At 42.1% G+C, this 16,385-nt stretch overlaps 1 protein-coding gene and 1 long non-coding RNA gene across 6 annotated transcripts in view; one reads left to right on the top strand and one right to left on the bottom strand.

Annotated features, from left to right (window-relative positions):
• Positions 1–16,385, bottom strand: part of lrp8 (low density lipoprotein receptor-related protein 8, apolipoprotein e receptor) — a 564,614-nt gene that overhangs the window by 37,535 nt on the left and 510,694 nt on the right. The gene's annotated exons all lie outside the window — the stretch shown is intronic.
• The window catches only part of LOC117518421, a 28,609-nt gene that overhangs the window by 1,215 nt on the left and 11,009 nt on the right, over positions 1–16,385 (top strand). The window contains exon 2 of the long non-coding RNA XR_004562982.1: positions 10,697–10,706. This is a non-coding gene — a long non-coding RNA (uncharacterized LOC117518421). The remainder of the gene's footprint in view (positions 1–10,696; positions 10,707–16,385) is intronic.

Here is a 16,385-nt window from a genome sequence, read left to right as displayed (position 1 = left end):
CTCTTTCTCTCTCTCTCTCTGTGTCACTCTCGTTCTCTTTATGGCTCACTCTCTCCCTCTGTCTCTCTCTCTTTCTGATTCTATCCCACCGTGTAACCCTCTCTGTCTCTCCTGCTCTGTCTGTCTGTCTGTCTCTCTCTCTCTGTCTCTCTCTCAGTGAGGAGATGCATGGAGTTGATGTCCTCACGCACAAAATATGACATCATGCTTTTAGGAAACTCCACGTAACTTTAATCTATTTGTGTCTAAACCCTGTAAATCGCCAAGAAATTTTCTCTTATGCTGAAACAACATACAGGGACATTGACGCACACTTGTGCACCCTGATAATTTTTTGGGGACAAACAACAGACTCTCAGAACTCAGGTCTTCAATTAAGGCTGTTGCGAGCCCTGGCAAGGCAGCAGGGTGTCCCGCTGTACGTCTGGAAATGTGAGTGACATCTGCTTTAACACGTGCAAATGAAAAAGAACGAAATAAATCCGATGAATGGTATACACGTACTGAAGAAATCAGAGTACTGGCTAGAAACCCAGGTGTGTTAATCCAATTTCTCATAATCAGATAACGGTCGTTATTGGATAAAGCATATTGGATTTTGCCATTTACATGACGGCTTAAGAATCAGATAACAACCAATAATCAGATAGCAACCAGATTTTTATGTGCGTGGAAAAGGGGCCAGTGTCACAGTATTATTGTCTGGCTAAATAATAAAGTCACAAGAGAACTTGCCCCCCAGGAGAACTCAGCCCGGGTTAAGGACTTGTCCCAGGTAAGGGTTAGGAGGTTATGGTTAGGGTTTTGGGATGGTGCATGCTTAAAGCTGGGGTTTGGGTTGGGGATTAGTGCTTGAGTTAGGGTTAGGGGTAGGATTAGCCCCGGGTCAAGTTCACACCTGGGGCCAGGTCGCACCGGGCTGAGTTTTCCTGTATCCATTCAAACATATGGTGTAAAAAGTGGCCTTTAATTTGGACTTGTAATGATGTCATTTCCTGTTTTCACAAAGCAAATAGAACAGAGTTAAATAAAAAAATAAAAAAAAAGCTGGAAAAAAATGGGGTCAAGAGACCTAGAAGTCCTGCAAAGTAAGAATAATTTTGACAAATATGGGGAAATTGTCATTAGTAATTCAAGCTTGAAATCTGGACGCATTCACTGGTTCTGTGCTTTGCCGCACTCACAACACCACAGAACCGCCTCGGGTCCTGAATGGCAACCACCCAGGCAGACAACCAACACTCCCACATCTCTAAAATAGCCATTTGTCTGCTTTAGCCAGGTGAAACGTGGGTGGCCTCTCTGCAAATTTATAGAAGAAGTGGTTTTTCAGCACTTAACTGAGAAGTGTGACAAATGTTATTTTGGGCCTTTTTCGGGACCCTGGAGGACTATTAAAATCATTCAAGGACAGTGACATTTTTCTTGCCTGTAGGCAGCCTTCCAATGATTTTATGCAAAAATAGAGAAGGCGTTACTGACGTATTTCTGAAATACAGTGTAACAAAAAAAATTTTTTTTCCTTTCTTGGGGGGGGGGGGGGGGGGGGGGCTCACAGTGATTCAATCAAAATGTCCAACTTATTATGATCAGACAGTCCTCCAACTTTCAGAAAAATTCACTGAACAGTTTTTCAGAAAATTATCGGACGGCGCATCGCGGCCCATGCATCATGGGCTACTCTTGATGGCATTAGTCCTATGGACCTTGGTCTGAAGGACTACAGTCTCAGTAATACAATCTTTAGTATTTCGCCATTTAAGGACCTCTACAGTCTTTGAAATGTTTCAGGTTTAAGTGAAGAAATACCAGAATCCCATTTTTTTCCCCCCATTTCTAAAGGTGTTTGATGATTCTCCTAGCAGACCTAGTACTGAAGACACCCAATCATTATGTTGGCTTTCTGGCTAGGGATCAGGTCAAAGGCTTGAATCTTCATCCTCTGTTGAAAATATCATTCTTCTTACATGAATTTCATGACTCCATAAGCTCTTCCCAGATGAATACGCAGACTTAGGTTAAGCATTGCTTAAATTTTCATTGTTACACAGATGATACTCAGCTTTACCTATCCATGAAGCCAGAGGACACACACCAATTAGCTAAACTGCAGGATTGTCTTACAGACATAAAGACATGGATGACCTCTAATTTCCTGCTTTTAAACTCAGATAAAACTGAAGTTATTGTACTTGGCCCCACAAATCTTAGAAACATGGTGTCTAACCAGATCCTTACTCTGGAAGCATTACCCTGACCTCTAGTAATACTGTGAGAAATCTTGGAGTCATTTTTGATCAGGATATGTCCTTCAATGTGCTGCAGCTAGAGTACTGACAGGGACTAGAAGGAGAGAGCATATCTCACCCATATTGGCCTCTCTTCATTGGCTTCCTGTTAATTCTAGAATAGAATTTAAAATTCTTCTTCTTACTTATAAGGTTTTGAATAATCAGGTCCCATCTTATCTTAGGGACCTCATAGTACCATATCACCCCAATAGAGCACTTCACTCTCAGACTGCAGGCTTACTTGTAGTTCCTAGGGTTTTTAAGAGTAGAATGGGAGGCAGAGCCTTCAGCTTTCAGGCTCCTCTCCTCTGTAACCAGCTCCCAATTCGGATCAAGGAGACAGACTACTTTTAAGATTAGACTTAAAACTTTCCTTTTTGCTAAAGCTTATAGTTAGGGCTGGATCAGGTGACACTGAACCATCCCTTAGTTATGCTGCTATAGACTTAGACTGCTGGGGGGTTCCCATGATGCACTGAGTGTGTCTTTCTCTTTTTGCTCTGTATGCACCACTCTGCATTTAATCATTAGTGATTGATCTCTGCTCCCCTCCACAGCATGTCTTTTTCCTGGTTCTCTCCCTCAGCCCCAACCAGTCCCAGCAGAAGATTGCCCCTCCCTGAGCCTGGTTCTGCTGGAGGTTTCTTCCTGTTAAAAGGGAGTGTTTCCTTCCCACTGTCGCCAAGTGCTTGCTCACAGGGGGTCGTTTTGACAGTTGGGGTTTTTCTGTAATTATTGTATGGCTTTGCCTTGCAATATGAAGTGCCTTGGGGCAACTGTTTGTTGTGATTTGGCGCTATATAAATGAAATTGATTTGATTTGATTCTCCCTCCCTCCTTATCTTTCCTGCTTCTGTGGCGTGTTGTCTGTGAGGCTGCAGCTTTGCTCTTCTGGAAAATGACAAAAATGGCCGTCCAGACTGCCCTACATGCGTCTGCTAATCTGGATATTCATTTGGCCTCCCCAAAACTCAGCTGCACTCCAAGGCCACTGTGATAAAAAACCTCCTCAAGAAGATCAACACTTAAGCCTCGCTCCCTGGTCATCCCCCTCACCTCAGCTTCTCCAGCTCTGACGTTGACTGTGGACAGTGGACTGCTCAGGGCTGAGCCCCTCCCCCTCCAGGATTGTCGTACAAGGCCGTTGACTGTGCCTAATAGGCTGCCTCCAGAGTGTTCTGATAAACTGGACCTTCAAATCTCAGTTGTCGTCCTGCGTCTTTGTTTGTCTGTGTGATTATTGTTTTTCTGTGCTGATGGAGGCTTTTTCCTCATTGCTGCTGTGTAACGCAGCGGCTATGAGGGTTATTTTTCTCCTTTTTCCCTCGTGTGTGCTTTTTTAATATGTGTTTATGTACCGGGCCGGCCTATGTGTGTTGTGTGTCGTTTGTTATGGGTCGGTCTTGGTTTGCTCAGCCCTGCTGTTGACCAAGGCAGGGATGTACATCTGGAGCTGGTCCCCGGGCGCCTAATGGCAACTTCTGCTCCTACTGGCAATTAGGATGGGTTAAATGCAGTAGACACATTTCATTGTGCAGGGAACATGTTTTTTTTGTGCATATGACAATATAATTCTTTTGAATCCTTGAATCCTTAAATTGGGGGTGTTACTTTGTACACACTTTATTTTACACTTTTTAAATCATTACTCATGAAGTAATAATAAACTAGTTACCATTTGTTCACTATTTATTAATTTACTATTTATTTAACAGACTGACCAACACTGCACTTTGGCTGTTTTTCCCCAAGTAGCTCCCGCGCGGCCACATTTGGAGCAGCTGATTCCTCCTGAGGCACACCACTAAGCAACGGTCAGGAAAGACTTTTTTTTTTTTTCAAGATTACACTGATTTCCACCTCCACCCTGTCTGTGTTGAGCTTGCAGCTCCATGCAACTCCAGGCAGTGGAACTCTTCTTGATATCACAGATCAACTTTTTCTCTGCTCAGTGTAAAAACTGGATGCCGCCGTTCTGATCCGAGTCAAACAATCCAACCCCCCATCCCCCGCCAGGACACATGATCAGAGTTTCTTTGGACATTCCGCATTGGCCAAGTCCATGTTTAACTAAAAAATGATCCATTACAGCATCTCAGCTGCTTCTCATAAAAATACTGACTCTAAATGCTTAAAGTACATAGTCGTCAGGACTCAGTTTGATCTCTGAGGAGGCACAATTTTTTTTTTATGTTACAGTGGGGACAATGTAATTAGCACATTGGTGGCGCCGCATCTTGATATGAGTCATCTATCAGAGACAAAATTGTGCAGTTGCTCAACCCTCATGTTTACATCAAACATAAAAAAACAAAACAAAAAAACCAGATGAATTCAGTATAAAGAACAAAGATGATACACTACGCTAACAGTCTGAAATCTTTGGCTTCTGCTTCGTGACTTTGCATATGCTGTCATTTCTCGAACCGTATGCAGCAGTGCCCTAGAAGTGAACTGCAAAGGTGAACAGAAGCATGCAACTCTGGTGTTTCCCAGCTGCCGACTGCTCGAGGAATGCGACTGAGTTAATTACTATTGGGAGGAGCAGAGAGAAAACATCCAGGTGCCCTTGTGAAGCAGATTTGGTCGACACTGAGTCAGAAGAAATGCAGAAAGTGGTGGAGGAAACAAGAGGAGAAGATGTTGGAGGGACGCCAAAGATTATATAATGTCTTGACACAGACGGTTCTGCAGTTACAAAAGCTCCAACCTGCCTCGTTTCCTTCTGCACTTCCTCCCTCAGGTCTTCAATTAAGAAGGAAAACAATGAAACTGTGCTTCAAAGCACAGCTCAATGAACAAAAGCTACAGAAAAATGAGAAGCTACGTTGGAGTACCAGAAGCAGCTCTGTATGCATCTGATGCCAGAACGTTATTAAATGATAATACTTCCCTTTAGGGTTTAGCAGATGTATTCAAAGGCAGGACTGAAGTGTGAAATAAAATTGTGGAACAAAGCAGCTTGTCCAGAGAAATAACTAACATTTTAGTATTGATCAAATGAACACTAGACAGTGTCTATATGGACCCATATAGACACTGTCTAGTGTTCATTTAACACTGGTGATTTTGCTGTGTAAATACAATAGACACAACAATGGAATGGTAGGTCTCCTTAAATCAATCTAGCGTCTTCTAATGTTTAACAAGCTGCCCAACTCTTCCCTCATCCCCATGTACTGTGTTGTGTATTTTGTTTGTCATGTGATGCTTTCTGTATATCATGTGACCTGTAACAGCGAAAAAGGTGTTTTCATTCCACTTTTTGAAAATAAGGCTTTTTTGAATCACCTGACAAACCACCTCATGTAAGTTTTTTTTTTGTTTTTTTTGCAATATTAAAGTTTTATGCATATTTTCAATTTACATCATTTGGAAACTAATGGAATCCCGCCCACTCCTGCCAGTGCGCTTGCTCAGACGGTGGGTACATTTAGACCTTAGCCTTGTGAAGCACCTTAGGATGACTTGTGTTGTGATTTTTTTGCGCTATATATACATAAAATGAAGTGTATCGTTGTTCAAGTATTCAACATTTAACCAACCGATCTTGATGAAAACTTCTCACAAATTAACAAGTGAGATTAAGTTCTGATGTCCATAAGGATCTGGACGTGTTACAGTGAAGAAACAGAGGTGATGTTTAGGGGTGCAATGGTTCTCAATCTAAAACCGAACCGTACGGTTCACTATGCACGGTTCAATACGCCGTTATGAACCGCAATTTTTCAGTCTTGCCATTGACACGAATTTCTTACTGCCAGAGAATGGATTTGTGTACTATTTGCTCGCGCCTGCAGAAAACCCCTCCTCGCAAGTGAATTATCCAATCACTGCTCTGATCCACCTCTCTGTAACTGAAGCTGACAGAGTCGAGGTATGTAAAGAAACAAACATGGCAAGCGGGGGAGAGAGAGAAAAGTTTGAAGAAGCACCGTCTTCATTTAAATCTGCAGTGTGGGGACATTTCGGTTTCGCTGTTAAATACAATGACAAAGATGAGAAAAAAGTGGACAGAAGTAAGACTGTATGTAAGCATTGCTTGACTCGTATCCCGTACGCTAATGGAAACACTACAAACATGTCCATGCATCTCCGTCGTCACCACCCAGACCTATGGCTTTCTGAAAGCAGCGCAGCCACGAAGGTAACTAAACCAGGGAAAGGGCAAACGTGTATCGGAGATGTTTTTCGACGGACATATAGCAGCAATTCAGAGAAGCACAAGAAAATAACCTGTGCAGTGGGGATGTTCATTGCGAAAGATTTGCAGCCTTTTTCAGTGGTTGGAGACGAGGGATTTCGTCACTTAATGAAAACCCTCGACCCCCGCTATGTTGTTCCCTCCCACACTCATTTCTCTGACACTGTAATTCCTGCCATATATGAAACGACACGAAAAAGTGTAGAAGATGAATTGGCGAAAATGCAAAACTTCGCATTAACCACAGACAGTTGGACTTCGAGGGCGACAGAGAGTTACCTCACTGTTCAACTATTTTAACTCATTTTGGGTGGTTTTAGATGCATTGAATGCAAGAATAAATTAAAATTATATTTATGTTGTAATATTTGAAAGATCAAAGCTTGTTTTTGCATTTTTCGGCCAAAGTCTAAGTTAATAAACTAAATAACATTGAAAATGTTAAAAACGCATTCATATTTAATTGACATAGCATTTACTATCTTTTAAAAAATGACACACAGTAGTTTTTAATCCAGTGAAGCAGGCAGTTTTTCTGTCATCCTGACAAGTTTTGTTTTGTTTTTTCAACAGTTTGAGTGGGATTGGATTACTTTTTCTTTTAAACAATATAACACCTAATTGTCAAACCTGCTGTTTTAAATGAAAAACACTGAATTAGTTTCACTTTCCTTTCAGCTCTCTCTTTCTCTCTCTCTCTCTCTCTCTCTCTCTCTCTGTCTCTCTCTCTCTCTCTCGCGTGCATCTGCTGTTTTGAAACTCTGAGATTTTTGGAAACACAAAGCCTTTCAACTGTAAAATAAACTCAATTTCTGACTGTATCTTCAGATACAGAAGGACCTCTGGAAGACTTTCATGACGTGGTTAATTTTTTTCCTTCAGCTGAGTGGAGCAGACATGCTGTTTCCAGCTGCTCCCGTTCACAGCTCTGTGGCCACAGAACGCGCTGACTCTCTGATCTCTGCTGTTTGCGATTTGATACAAAAAAAACGAGAAATATATTTCTTATTTCTATAATTATTGGTTTAAAATTGCAAAACTATGATGCTATAAACTTGAAATATGATCGAATTGGTAAATCCAGCAACATTTCAATTCATTTTTCAGAAATTTTAACCAGAGAGCCGCCAGAAATTTGCAGTATGGGTGGGGCTGCCCGGCACCGCCCACCATGCATAGAACCCTGGTGAAGTTCATCACGTTTACGTGTCAGTTCAGGATGAAGCAGCAGATTTCTGCTTTGTGTTTTACAGATATCAGTTGTAGTAATTGCTTTATTCACCAGCTCAGATTAGATTAGATTTTAAATTACATAAACTACAGTGTTTCAGCAGCAATTAAAGCATAAAAAGACAAGACCCACTTATCATACATATGACCCACAAACACAACCTGAGGTGGGCACAGAGGCATAGTATGTGCAGACTAAAACTATTACTGCCATATAATGAACAGAATTGAGAAAAGGGAGCTTAAATTTGTGCCAAGTACCATTATTACACTGCTAGATAATACAACATTTACTGTGCCAATAAATGTATGATGTGCAATTATAGAGGTAAAAGTATACTGCTTCTCAAAAGATTATTCTCCTCTGTCTGGCCAGAGGGGAGTCATTATAAATCAAATCAAATCAATTTTATTTATATAGCGCCAAATCACAACAAACAGTTGCCCCAAGGCACCTTATATTGTAAGGCAAGGCCATACAATAATTACGGAAAAACCCCAACGGTCAAAACAACCCCCTGTGAGCAAGCACTTGGCAACAGTGGGAAGGAAAACCTTCCTTTTAACAGGAAGAAACCTCCAGCAGAACCAGGCTCAGGGAGGGGCAGTCTTCTGCTGGGACTGGTTGGGGCTGAGGGAGAGAACCAGGAAAAAGACATGCTGTGGAGGGGAGCAGAGATCAATCACTAATGATTAAATGCAGAGTGGTGCATACAGAGCAAAAAGAGAAAGAAACAACGCATCATGGGAACCCCCCAGCAGTCTAAGTCTATAGCAGCATAACTAAGGGATGGTTCAGGGTCACCTGATAAAGTGTGAATGCAGTGAGTAACAACAACAATAATGAAAAGTCTTTCTGAAGAGGTGTTTTTTGGAGCTTGCAACAACATATACAACATCTTGCTGCACACAATAAAAGACCTGAGCTTCCTCAGAACTTGAACTAAAGTAGGTTAAGTAAGGTTACAAAAGTGTGACAGCTAATTAATTACGGTGAATTACCATTATTTGTTGATTTTCAATTCAACAAATCTATAGACAATAGTACAATTAAAGGTGATTAATGGTGTATGTCAGCAAAAATGATATGTTTTATTTCGGAAAATTGAAAGCTGGATCTGGTTTGTTAGTTATTTGAAAGGATTATATTTATCTGTGAACTTTAAAATCACTTTGGGTTGTAATATACACCATCAAATAATATAAAGAAGTTAGGAGCAGTGGACCCTCGGACTAGTGGACCCCCCATGAGATACTGGCTAACTCATACCTTCCTATATATTTTCTCACCCAGTCAAAGGTCTCTGCTTCATGTGCATTTCCATTCACTGCTGGTTTCAGTAGCAGCCACCTCATCCAAACTCCTTTTGCAATTCAAACTGTAGTACAGTAATTTGCAGGATCAACTGTTTATAATATATTTATCTTATATATATTTACGTATCTTAATACTAGGGATTCACACGTTTCTGCAGACTCGTTGGTACTGTGCATATTTTTCAAATATCGTTCAAAGAGGAGGTTCCCAAAGAGCAGCATTTCCTCTAAATCTAAATGCATAACAATTTGGTATAAATGCTTAATGACTTTATGCAAGAACATCTGAGTGAAGTAAAGTTGTCACATTTTAAGAAGAAGAAAAATGCTACAATCATGTAGACATATTATTAATCCTAACTCAGATTGTCTGGATTTTTTTAGCCTGGGTCGAGTCAGGAGCTCTCCCTGTGCTTGTCTATTTCAGTGTGTCTTCATTTATCACCCCTTTCATTTGTTAGCATTTTGCAGAAAACATGTTTAATTATGTGAAATCTCTTTGAGCAAAACTCTTGATTTATTAATGATAGAATCCAATTAGCTCCCCGCTGGCACCAAACAAGACTCCTTTGAGCTCCAGAGTGAGAGGGGAGGAATCAAAGCAGGAAATAATGATGCACACACACACACACACACACACACACACACACACACACACACACACACACACACACACACACACACACACACACACACACACACACACACACACACACACACACACACACACACACACACACACACACACACACACACACACAAGGGGGAGCATGCAAACACACAGATACTGTATGTGAATGCAAACATGCAGATATCCTCAGAAATGTATCTGATTATCTGACACGTACTGTGCACCACTCAAACATCAGATTTTTGTTTCAAACAGCTCTAAAATAATGATAATTCAAGCCATTCCTGAAAAGGGGTGCAGAGCAGGTACCTCAATGGGATGAGGAGGAGAGCTTAAAAGGACAGATACTTCTAAAAAAAATGAATTACAAAATGGTGTATCGTACTGTCTGTGTTCACAAGGAGCCGATGAGGAGCCAGGAAAGTTTATAATACGAGGTCTGTCCATAAAGTATCGTACCTTTTTATTTTTTTTAAACTATATGGATTTGATTCATATGTTTTCACGTCAGACATGCTTGAACCCTTGTGCGCATGCGTGAGTTTTTCCACGCCTGTCGGTGACGTCATTCGCCTGTGAGCACGCCTTGTGGAAGGAGTGGTCCTGCCCTGTCGTCGGATTTTCATTGTCTGGAAATGGCGGAATGATTTGGGGTTTTTTCCATCAGAATTTTTTCAGAAGCTGTTAGAGACTGGCACCTGGAAACCATTCGAAAAATGTATCTGGCTTTCGGTGAAAATTTTACGGGCTTCACAGAGAATAAGGTCTGTTAGTACAGCTTTAAGGACCCCTTTAAGGACGCTCAGTGCGCCGCGCTCCGAACTGCGACGACGCGGCACAAGCCACCAGACCATTTCTAAGCTGATGGATACGAGACCGTCGTGTGCTCTTTCTCTGGTTATCACAAGAGCTGGACATCAGCCATTTTCTGGCAGATTTCACTTTTAACAAGAGATTTTGTCATGGAAAGCCGCGCAGAGGCTTCGCGCGTCACGACCAATTCGCTTTGGAAGCGAGACAAAGGAACACCTCCGTTTCGGCGTGTCAGAGGACAAGTTTGGACATGTCCAGCTCTCCACAATTTCACTGATACTTACTGGACTGGTAAGCATTGAAAGCCGAGATAGACATGTCCAAACTTGTCCTCTGACACGCCGAAACGGAGGTGTTCCTTTGTCTCGCTTCCCCGACAACGGGGCGGGACCACTCCTTCCACAAGGCGTGCTCACAGGCAAATGACGTCACCGACAGGCGTGGAAAAACTCACGCATGCGCACAAGGGTTCAAGCTTGTCTGACGTGAAAACATATAAATCAAATCCATATAGTTTAAAAAAAAATATATAAAAAGGTACGATACTTCATGGACAGACCTCGTATATTTAACTGCTGTGAGAAAGGCAGTTTCATGAATCAATGGATTCATGTTCATGACAAGGCGTTGCAGATGTGTGTGGCACATCTGAAAAACTGGCAACCTCTCAGAGGGTTCACCAGAGTCAAACAAACTGGACTTTATGGCCATAATGAACTCGGCCCAGTCCATACTATGGCATGTTTAGAAGACAAATACGTCGGGGTGCATCGCGGACAAACAGTCAGGGTGTGTCTGTGCGTTCACAGCATTTCCTATACACACGCTGTAGCGTGCTGGTGTTGCCACAGACATGTACAGTCTCCTCTTTGACAGAAAGCATCACGCGTCAGCACCATGGACAGCTCCCGTGGGTTTAATGGTTACAGCACTGGTGCTCTATGCAGAGGGTCGCTGGTTCGAGCCTGGGAATGGCACCTGATATCCCTGTGTTGCTTATCCAGCATTAAAATGTGTACCTGACAAATACGAGGGCTGTCGATAAAGTATAGGTCCTTTTTATTTTTTTCAAAAACTATATGGATTTCATTCATATGTTTTTACGTCAGACATGCTTGAACCCTTGTGCGCATGCGTGAGTTTTTCCACGCCTGTCGGTGACGTCATCCGCCTGTGAACACTCCTTGTGGGAGGAGTCGTCCAGCCCCTCGTCGGAATTCCTTTGTCTGAGAAGTTGCTGAGAGACTGGCGCTTTGTTTGATCAAAATTTTTTCTAAACCTGTAAGGCACATCGAAGTGGACACGGTTCAAAAAATTAAGCTGGTTTTCGGTGAAAATTTTAACGGCTGATGAGAGATTTTGAGGTGATACTGTCGCTTTAAGGACTTCCCACGGTGCGAGACGTCGCGCAGCGCTCTCAGGCGCCGTCGTCAGCCTGTTTCAAGCTGAAAACCTCCACATTTCAGGCTCTGTTGATCCAGGACGTCGTGAGAGAACAGAGAAGTTTCAGAAGAAGTCAGTTTCAGCATTTTATCCAGATATTCCACTATTAAAGGAGATTTTTTTAATGAAAGACGTGCAGCCGGCGCGGTGCGGCGGCACACGAAAAAAAACACCTCCGTGTTGATAACCATTTGTAAAATCCAGGCGGCTTTTGATGGCTTTCAGTGGAGTGAGTATATGAGAAATTGTTTAACAGCTGGACATGTTCCAACTTGTCCTTAAGGCTTCCAACAGAGGTGTTTTTCCTGTGGTGGAGCGTCGCGGCGGCTGCGAGCCGACGCTGCAATCCGTCCGCACGTCTTTCATTAAAAAATCTCCTTTAACAGTGGAATATCCGGATAAAATGCTGAAACCAACTTCTTCTGAAACTTCTCTGTTCTCTCACGACGTCCTGCATCAACAGAGCCTGAAATGTGGAGGTTTTCAGCTTGAAACAGGCTGACGACGGCGCCTGAGAGCGCTGCGAGACGTCTCGCACCGTGGGAAGTCCTTAAAGCGACAGTATCACCTCAAAATCTCTCATCAGCCGTTAAAATTTTCACTGAAAACCAGCTTAATTTTTCGAACCGTGTCCACTTCGATGTGTCTCACAGGTTTAGAAAAAATTTTGATCAAACAAAGCGCCAGTCTCTCAGCAACTTCTCAGACAAAGGAATTCTGACGAGGGGCTGGACGACTCCTCCCACAAGGAGTGCTCACAGGTGAATGACGTCACCGACAGGCGTGGAAAAACCCACGCATGCGCACGAGGGTTCAAGCATGTCTGACGTAAAAACATATGAATGAAATCCATATAGTTTTTGAAAAAAATAAAAAGGACCTATACAACCCCTGGAAAAAATTATGGAATCACCGGCCTCGGAGGATGTTCATTCAGTTGTTTAATTTTGTAGAAAAAAGCAGATCACAGACATGACACAAAACTAAAGTCATTTCAAATGGCAACTTTCTGGCTTTAAGAAACACTATAAGAAATCAAGAAAAAAAGATTGTGGCAGTCAGTAACGGTTACTTTTTTAGACCAAGCAGAGGAAAAAAATATGGAATCACTCAATTCTGAGGAAAAAATTATGGAATCACCCTGTAAATTTTCATCCCCAAAACTAACACCTGCATCATATCAGATCTGCTCGTTAGTCTGCATATAAAAAGGAGTGAACACACCTTGGAGAGCTGTTGCACCAAGTGGACTGACATGAATCATGGCTCCAACACGAGAGATGTCAATTGAAACAAAGGAGAGGATTATTAAACTCTTAAAAGAGAGTAAATCATCACGCAATGTTGCAAAAGATGTTGGTTGTTCACAGTCAGCTGTGTCTAAACTCTGGGATTTACATACAGAAAAGCTAAACGAAAGGCATCATTAACACCTAAACAGAAAAAAACAAGGTTACAATGGGCTAAGGAAAAGCAATTGTGGACTGTGGATGACTGGTGGTTGGCTCTCACTGCGGTATTGTATCACTTCCTGTTCCGGAGCACAGCGGTGTTTTTCTGTATCTGTTAGCTGTTTAATCTGCGCAGTTAGATTGATCTAGTTATCTAGATTACGATTTGTTTCCCAGTGTAATCTTTACGTGCCTTAACTAAAGCACTCCTTCTGCTGAATCACCTCTAAATTATTTACACATTATTCACTTTGCGTGTTTTTAGGAATCCGCTAGCTTAGCGTAGCTACTAGCTCTTAGCCGATTTAGCATGGCGGCTTCTCCTGTCTCTCCCGCACTTTTCTGCTCTGGGTGTGAAATGTTTAGTTATTCCTCGGCCTCCTTTAGCAGTAACGGTACTTGTAATAAGTGTAGCTTATTCGTAGCTTTGGAGGCCAGGCTGGGCGAATTGGAGACTCGGCTCCGCACCGTGGAAAATTCTACAGCTAGCCAGGCCCCTGTAGTCGGTGCGGACCAAGGTAGCTTAGCCGCCGTTAGTTCCCCCCTGGCAGATCCCGAGCAGCCGGGAAAGCAGGCTGACTGGGTGACTGTGAGGAGGAAGCATAGCCCTAAACAGAAGCCCCGTGTACACCGCCAACCCGTTCACATCTCTAACCGTTTTTCCCCACTCGACGACACACCCGCCGAGGATCAAACTCTGGTTATTGGCGACTCTGTTTTGAGAAATGTGAAGTTAGCGACACCAGCAACCATAGTCAATTGTCTTCCGGGGGCCAGAGCAGGCGACACTGAAGGAAATTTGAAACTGCTGGTTAAGGCTAAGCGTAAATTTGGTAAGATTGTAATTCACGTCGGCAGTAATGACACCCGGTTACGCCAATCGGAGGTCACTAAAATTAACATTAAATCGGTGTGTAACTTTGCAAAAACAATGTCGGACTCTGTAGTTTTCTCTGGGCCCATCCCCAATCAGACCGGGAGTGACATGTTTAGCCGCATGTTCTCCTTGAATTGCTGGCTGTCTGAGTGGTGTCCAAAAAATGAGGTGGGCTTCATAGATAATTGGCAAAGCTTCTGGGGAAAACCTGGTCTTGTTAGGAGAGACGGCATCCATCCCACTTTGGATGGAGCAGCTCTCATTTCTAGAAATCTGGCTAATTTTCTTAAATCCTCCAAACCGTGACTATCCAGGGTTGGGACCAGGAAGCAGAGTTGTAGTCTTACACACCTCTCTGCAGCTTCTCTCCCCCTGCCATCCCCTCATTACCCCATCCCCGTAGAGACGGTGCCTGCTCCCAGACTACCAATAACCAGCAAAAATCTATTTAAGCATAAAAATTCAAAAAGAAAAAATAATATAGCACCTTCAACTGCACCACAGACTAAACAGTTAAATGTGGTCTTTTAAACATTAGGTCTCTCTCTTCTAAGTCCCTGTTGGTAAATGATATAATAATTGATCAACATATTGATTTATTCTGCCTAACAGAAACCTGGTTACAGCAGGATGAATATGTTAGTTTAAATGAGTCAACACCCCCGAGTCACACTAACTGTCAGAATGCTCGTAGCACGGGCCGGGGCGGTGGATTAGCAGCAATCTTCCATTCCAGCTTATTAATTAATCAAAAACCCAGACAGAGCTTTAATTCATTTGAAAGCTTGTCTCTTAGTCTTGTCCATCCAAATTGGAAGTCCCAAAAACCAGTTTTATTTGTTATTATCTATCGTCCACCTGGTCGTTACTGTGAGTTTCTCTGTGAATTTTCAGACCTTTTGTCTGACTTAGTGCTTAGCTCAGATAAGATAATTATAGTGGGCGATTTTAACATCCACACAGATGCTGAGAATGACAGCCTCAACACTGCATTTAATCTATTATTAGACTCTATTGGCTTTGCTCAAAAAGTAAATGAGTCCACCCACCACTTTAATCATATCTTAGATCTTGTTCTGACTTATGGTATGGAAATAGAAGACTTAACAGTATTCCCTGAAAACTCCCTTCTGTCTGATCATTTTTTAATAACATTTACATTTACTCTGATGGACTACCCAGCAGTAGGGAATAAGTTTCATTACACTAGAAGTCTTTCAGAAAGCGCTGTAACTAGGTTTAAGGATATGATTCCTTCTTTATGTTCTCTAATGCCATATAACAACACAGTGCAGAGTAGCTACCTAAACTCTGTAAGGGAGATAGAGTATCTCGTCAATAGTTTTACATCCTCATTGAAGACAGCTTTGGATGCTATAGCTCCTCTGAAAAAGAGAGCTTTAAATCAGAAGTGTCTGACTCCATGGTATAACTCTCAAACTCGTAGCTTAAAGCAGATAACCCGTAAGTTGGAGAGGAAATGGCGTCTCACTAATTTAGAAGATCTTCACTTAGCCTGGAAAAAGAGTCTGTTGCTCTATAAAAAAGCCCTCCGTAAAGCTAGGACATCTTTCTACTCATCACTAATTGAAGAAAATAAGAACAACCCCAGGTTTCTTTTCAGCACTGTAGCCAGGCTGACAAAGAGTCAGAGCTCTATTGAGCTGAGTATTCCATTAACTTTAACTAGTAATGAGTTCATGACTTTCTTTGCTAACAAAATTTTAACTATTAGAGAAAAAATTACTCATAACCATCCCAAAGACGTATCGTTATCTTTGGCTGCTTTCAGTGATGCCGGTATTTGGTTAGACTCTTTCTCTCCGATTGTTCTGTCTGAGTTATTTTCATTAGTTACTTCATCCAAACCATCAACATGTTTATTAGACCCCATTCCTACCAGGCTGCTCAAGGAAGCCCTACCATTATTTAATGCTTCGATCTTAAATATGATCAATCTATCTTTGTTAGTTGGCTATGTACCACAGGCTTTTAAGGTGGCAGTAATTAAACCATTACTTAAAAAGCCATCACTTGACCCAGTTATCTTAGCTAATTATAGGCCAATCTCCAACCTTCCTTTTCTCTCAAAAATTCTTGAAAGGGTAGTTGTAAAACAGCTAACTGA

This window comes from Thalassophryne amazonica, chromosome 10 (genome assembly GCF_902500255.1).
Source record: "Thalassophryne amazonica chromosome 10, fThaAma1.1, whole genome shotgun sequence".
In the NCBI taxonomy this organism is placed as follows: domain Eukaryota; kingdom Metazoa; phylum Chordata; class Actinopteri; order Batrachoidiformes; family Batrachoididae; genus Thalassophryne; species Thalassophryne amazonica.
The sequence above is the reverse complement of the archived record's forward strand: the minus strand, read 5'-3'. Positions and strand labels throughout refer to the sequence as shown.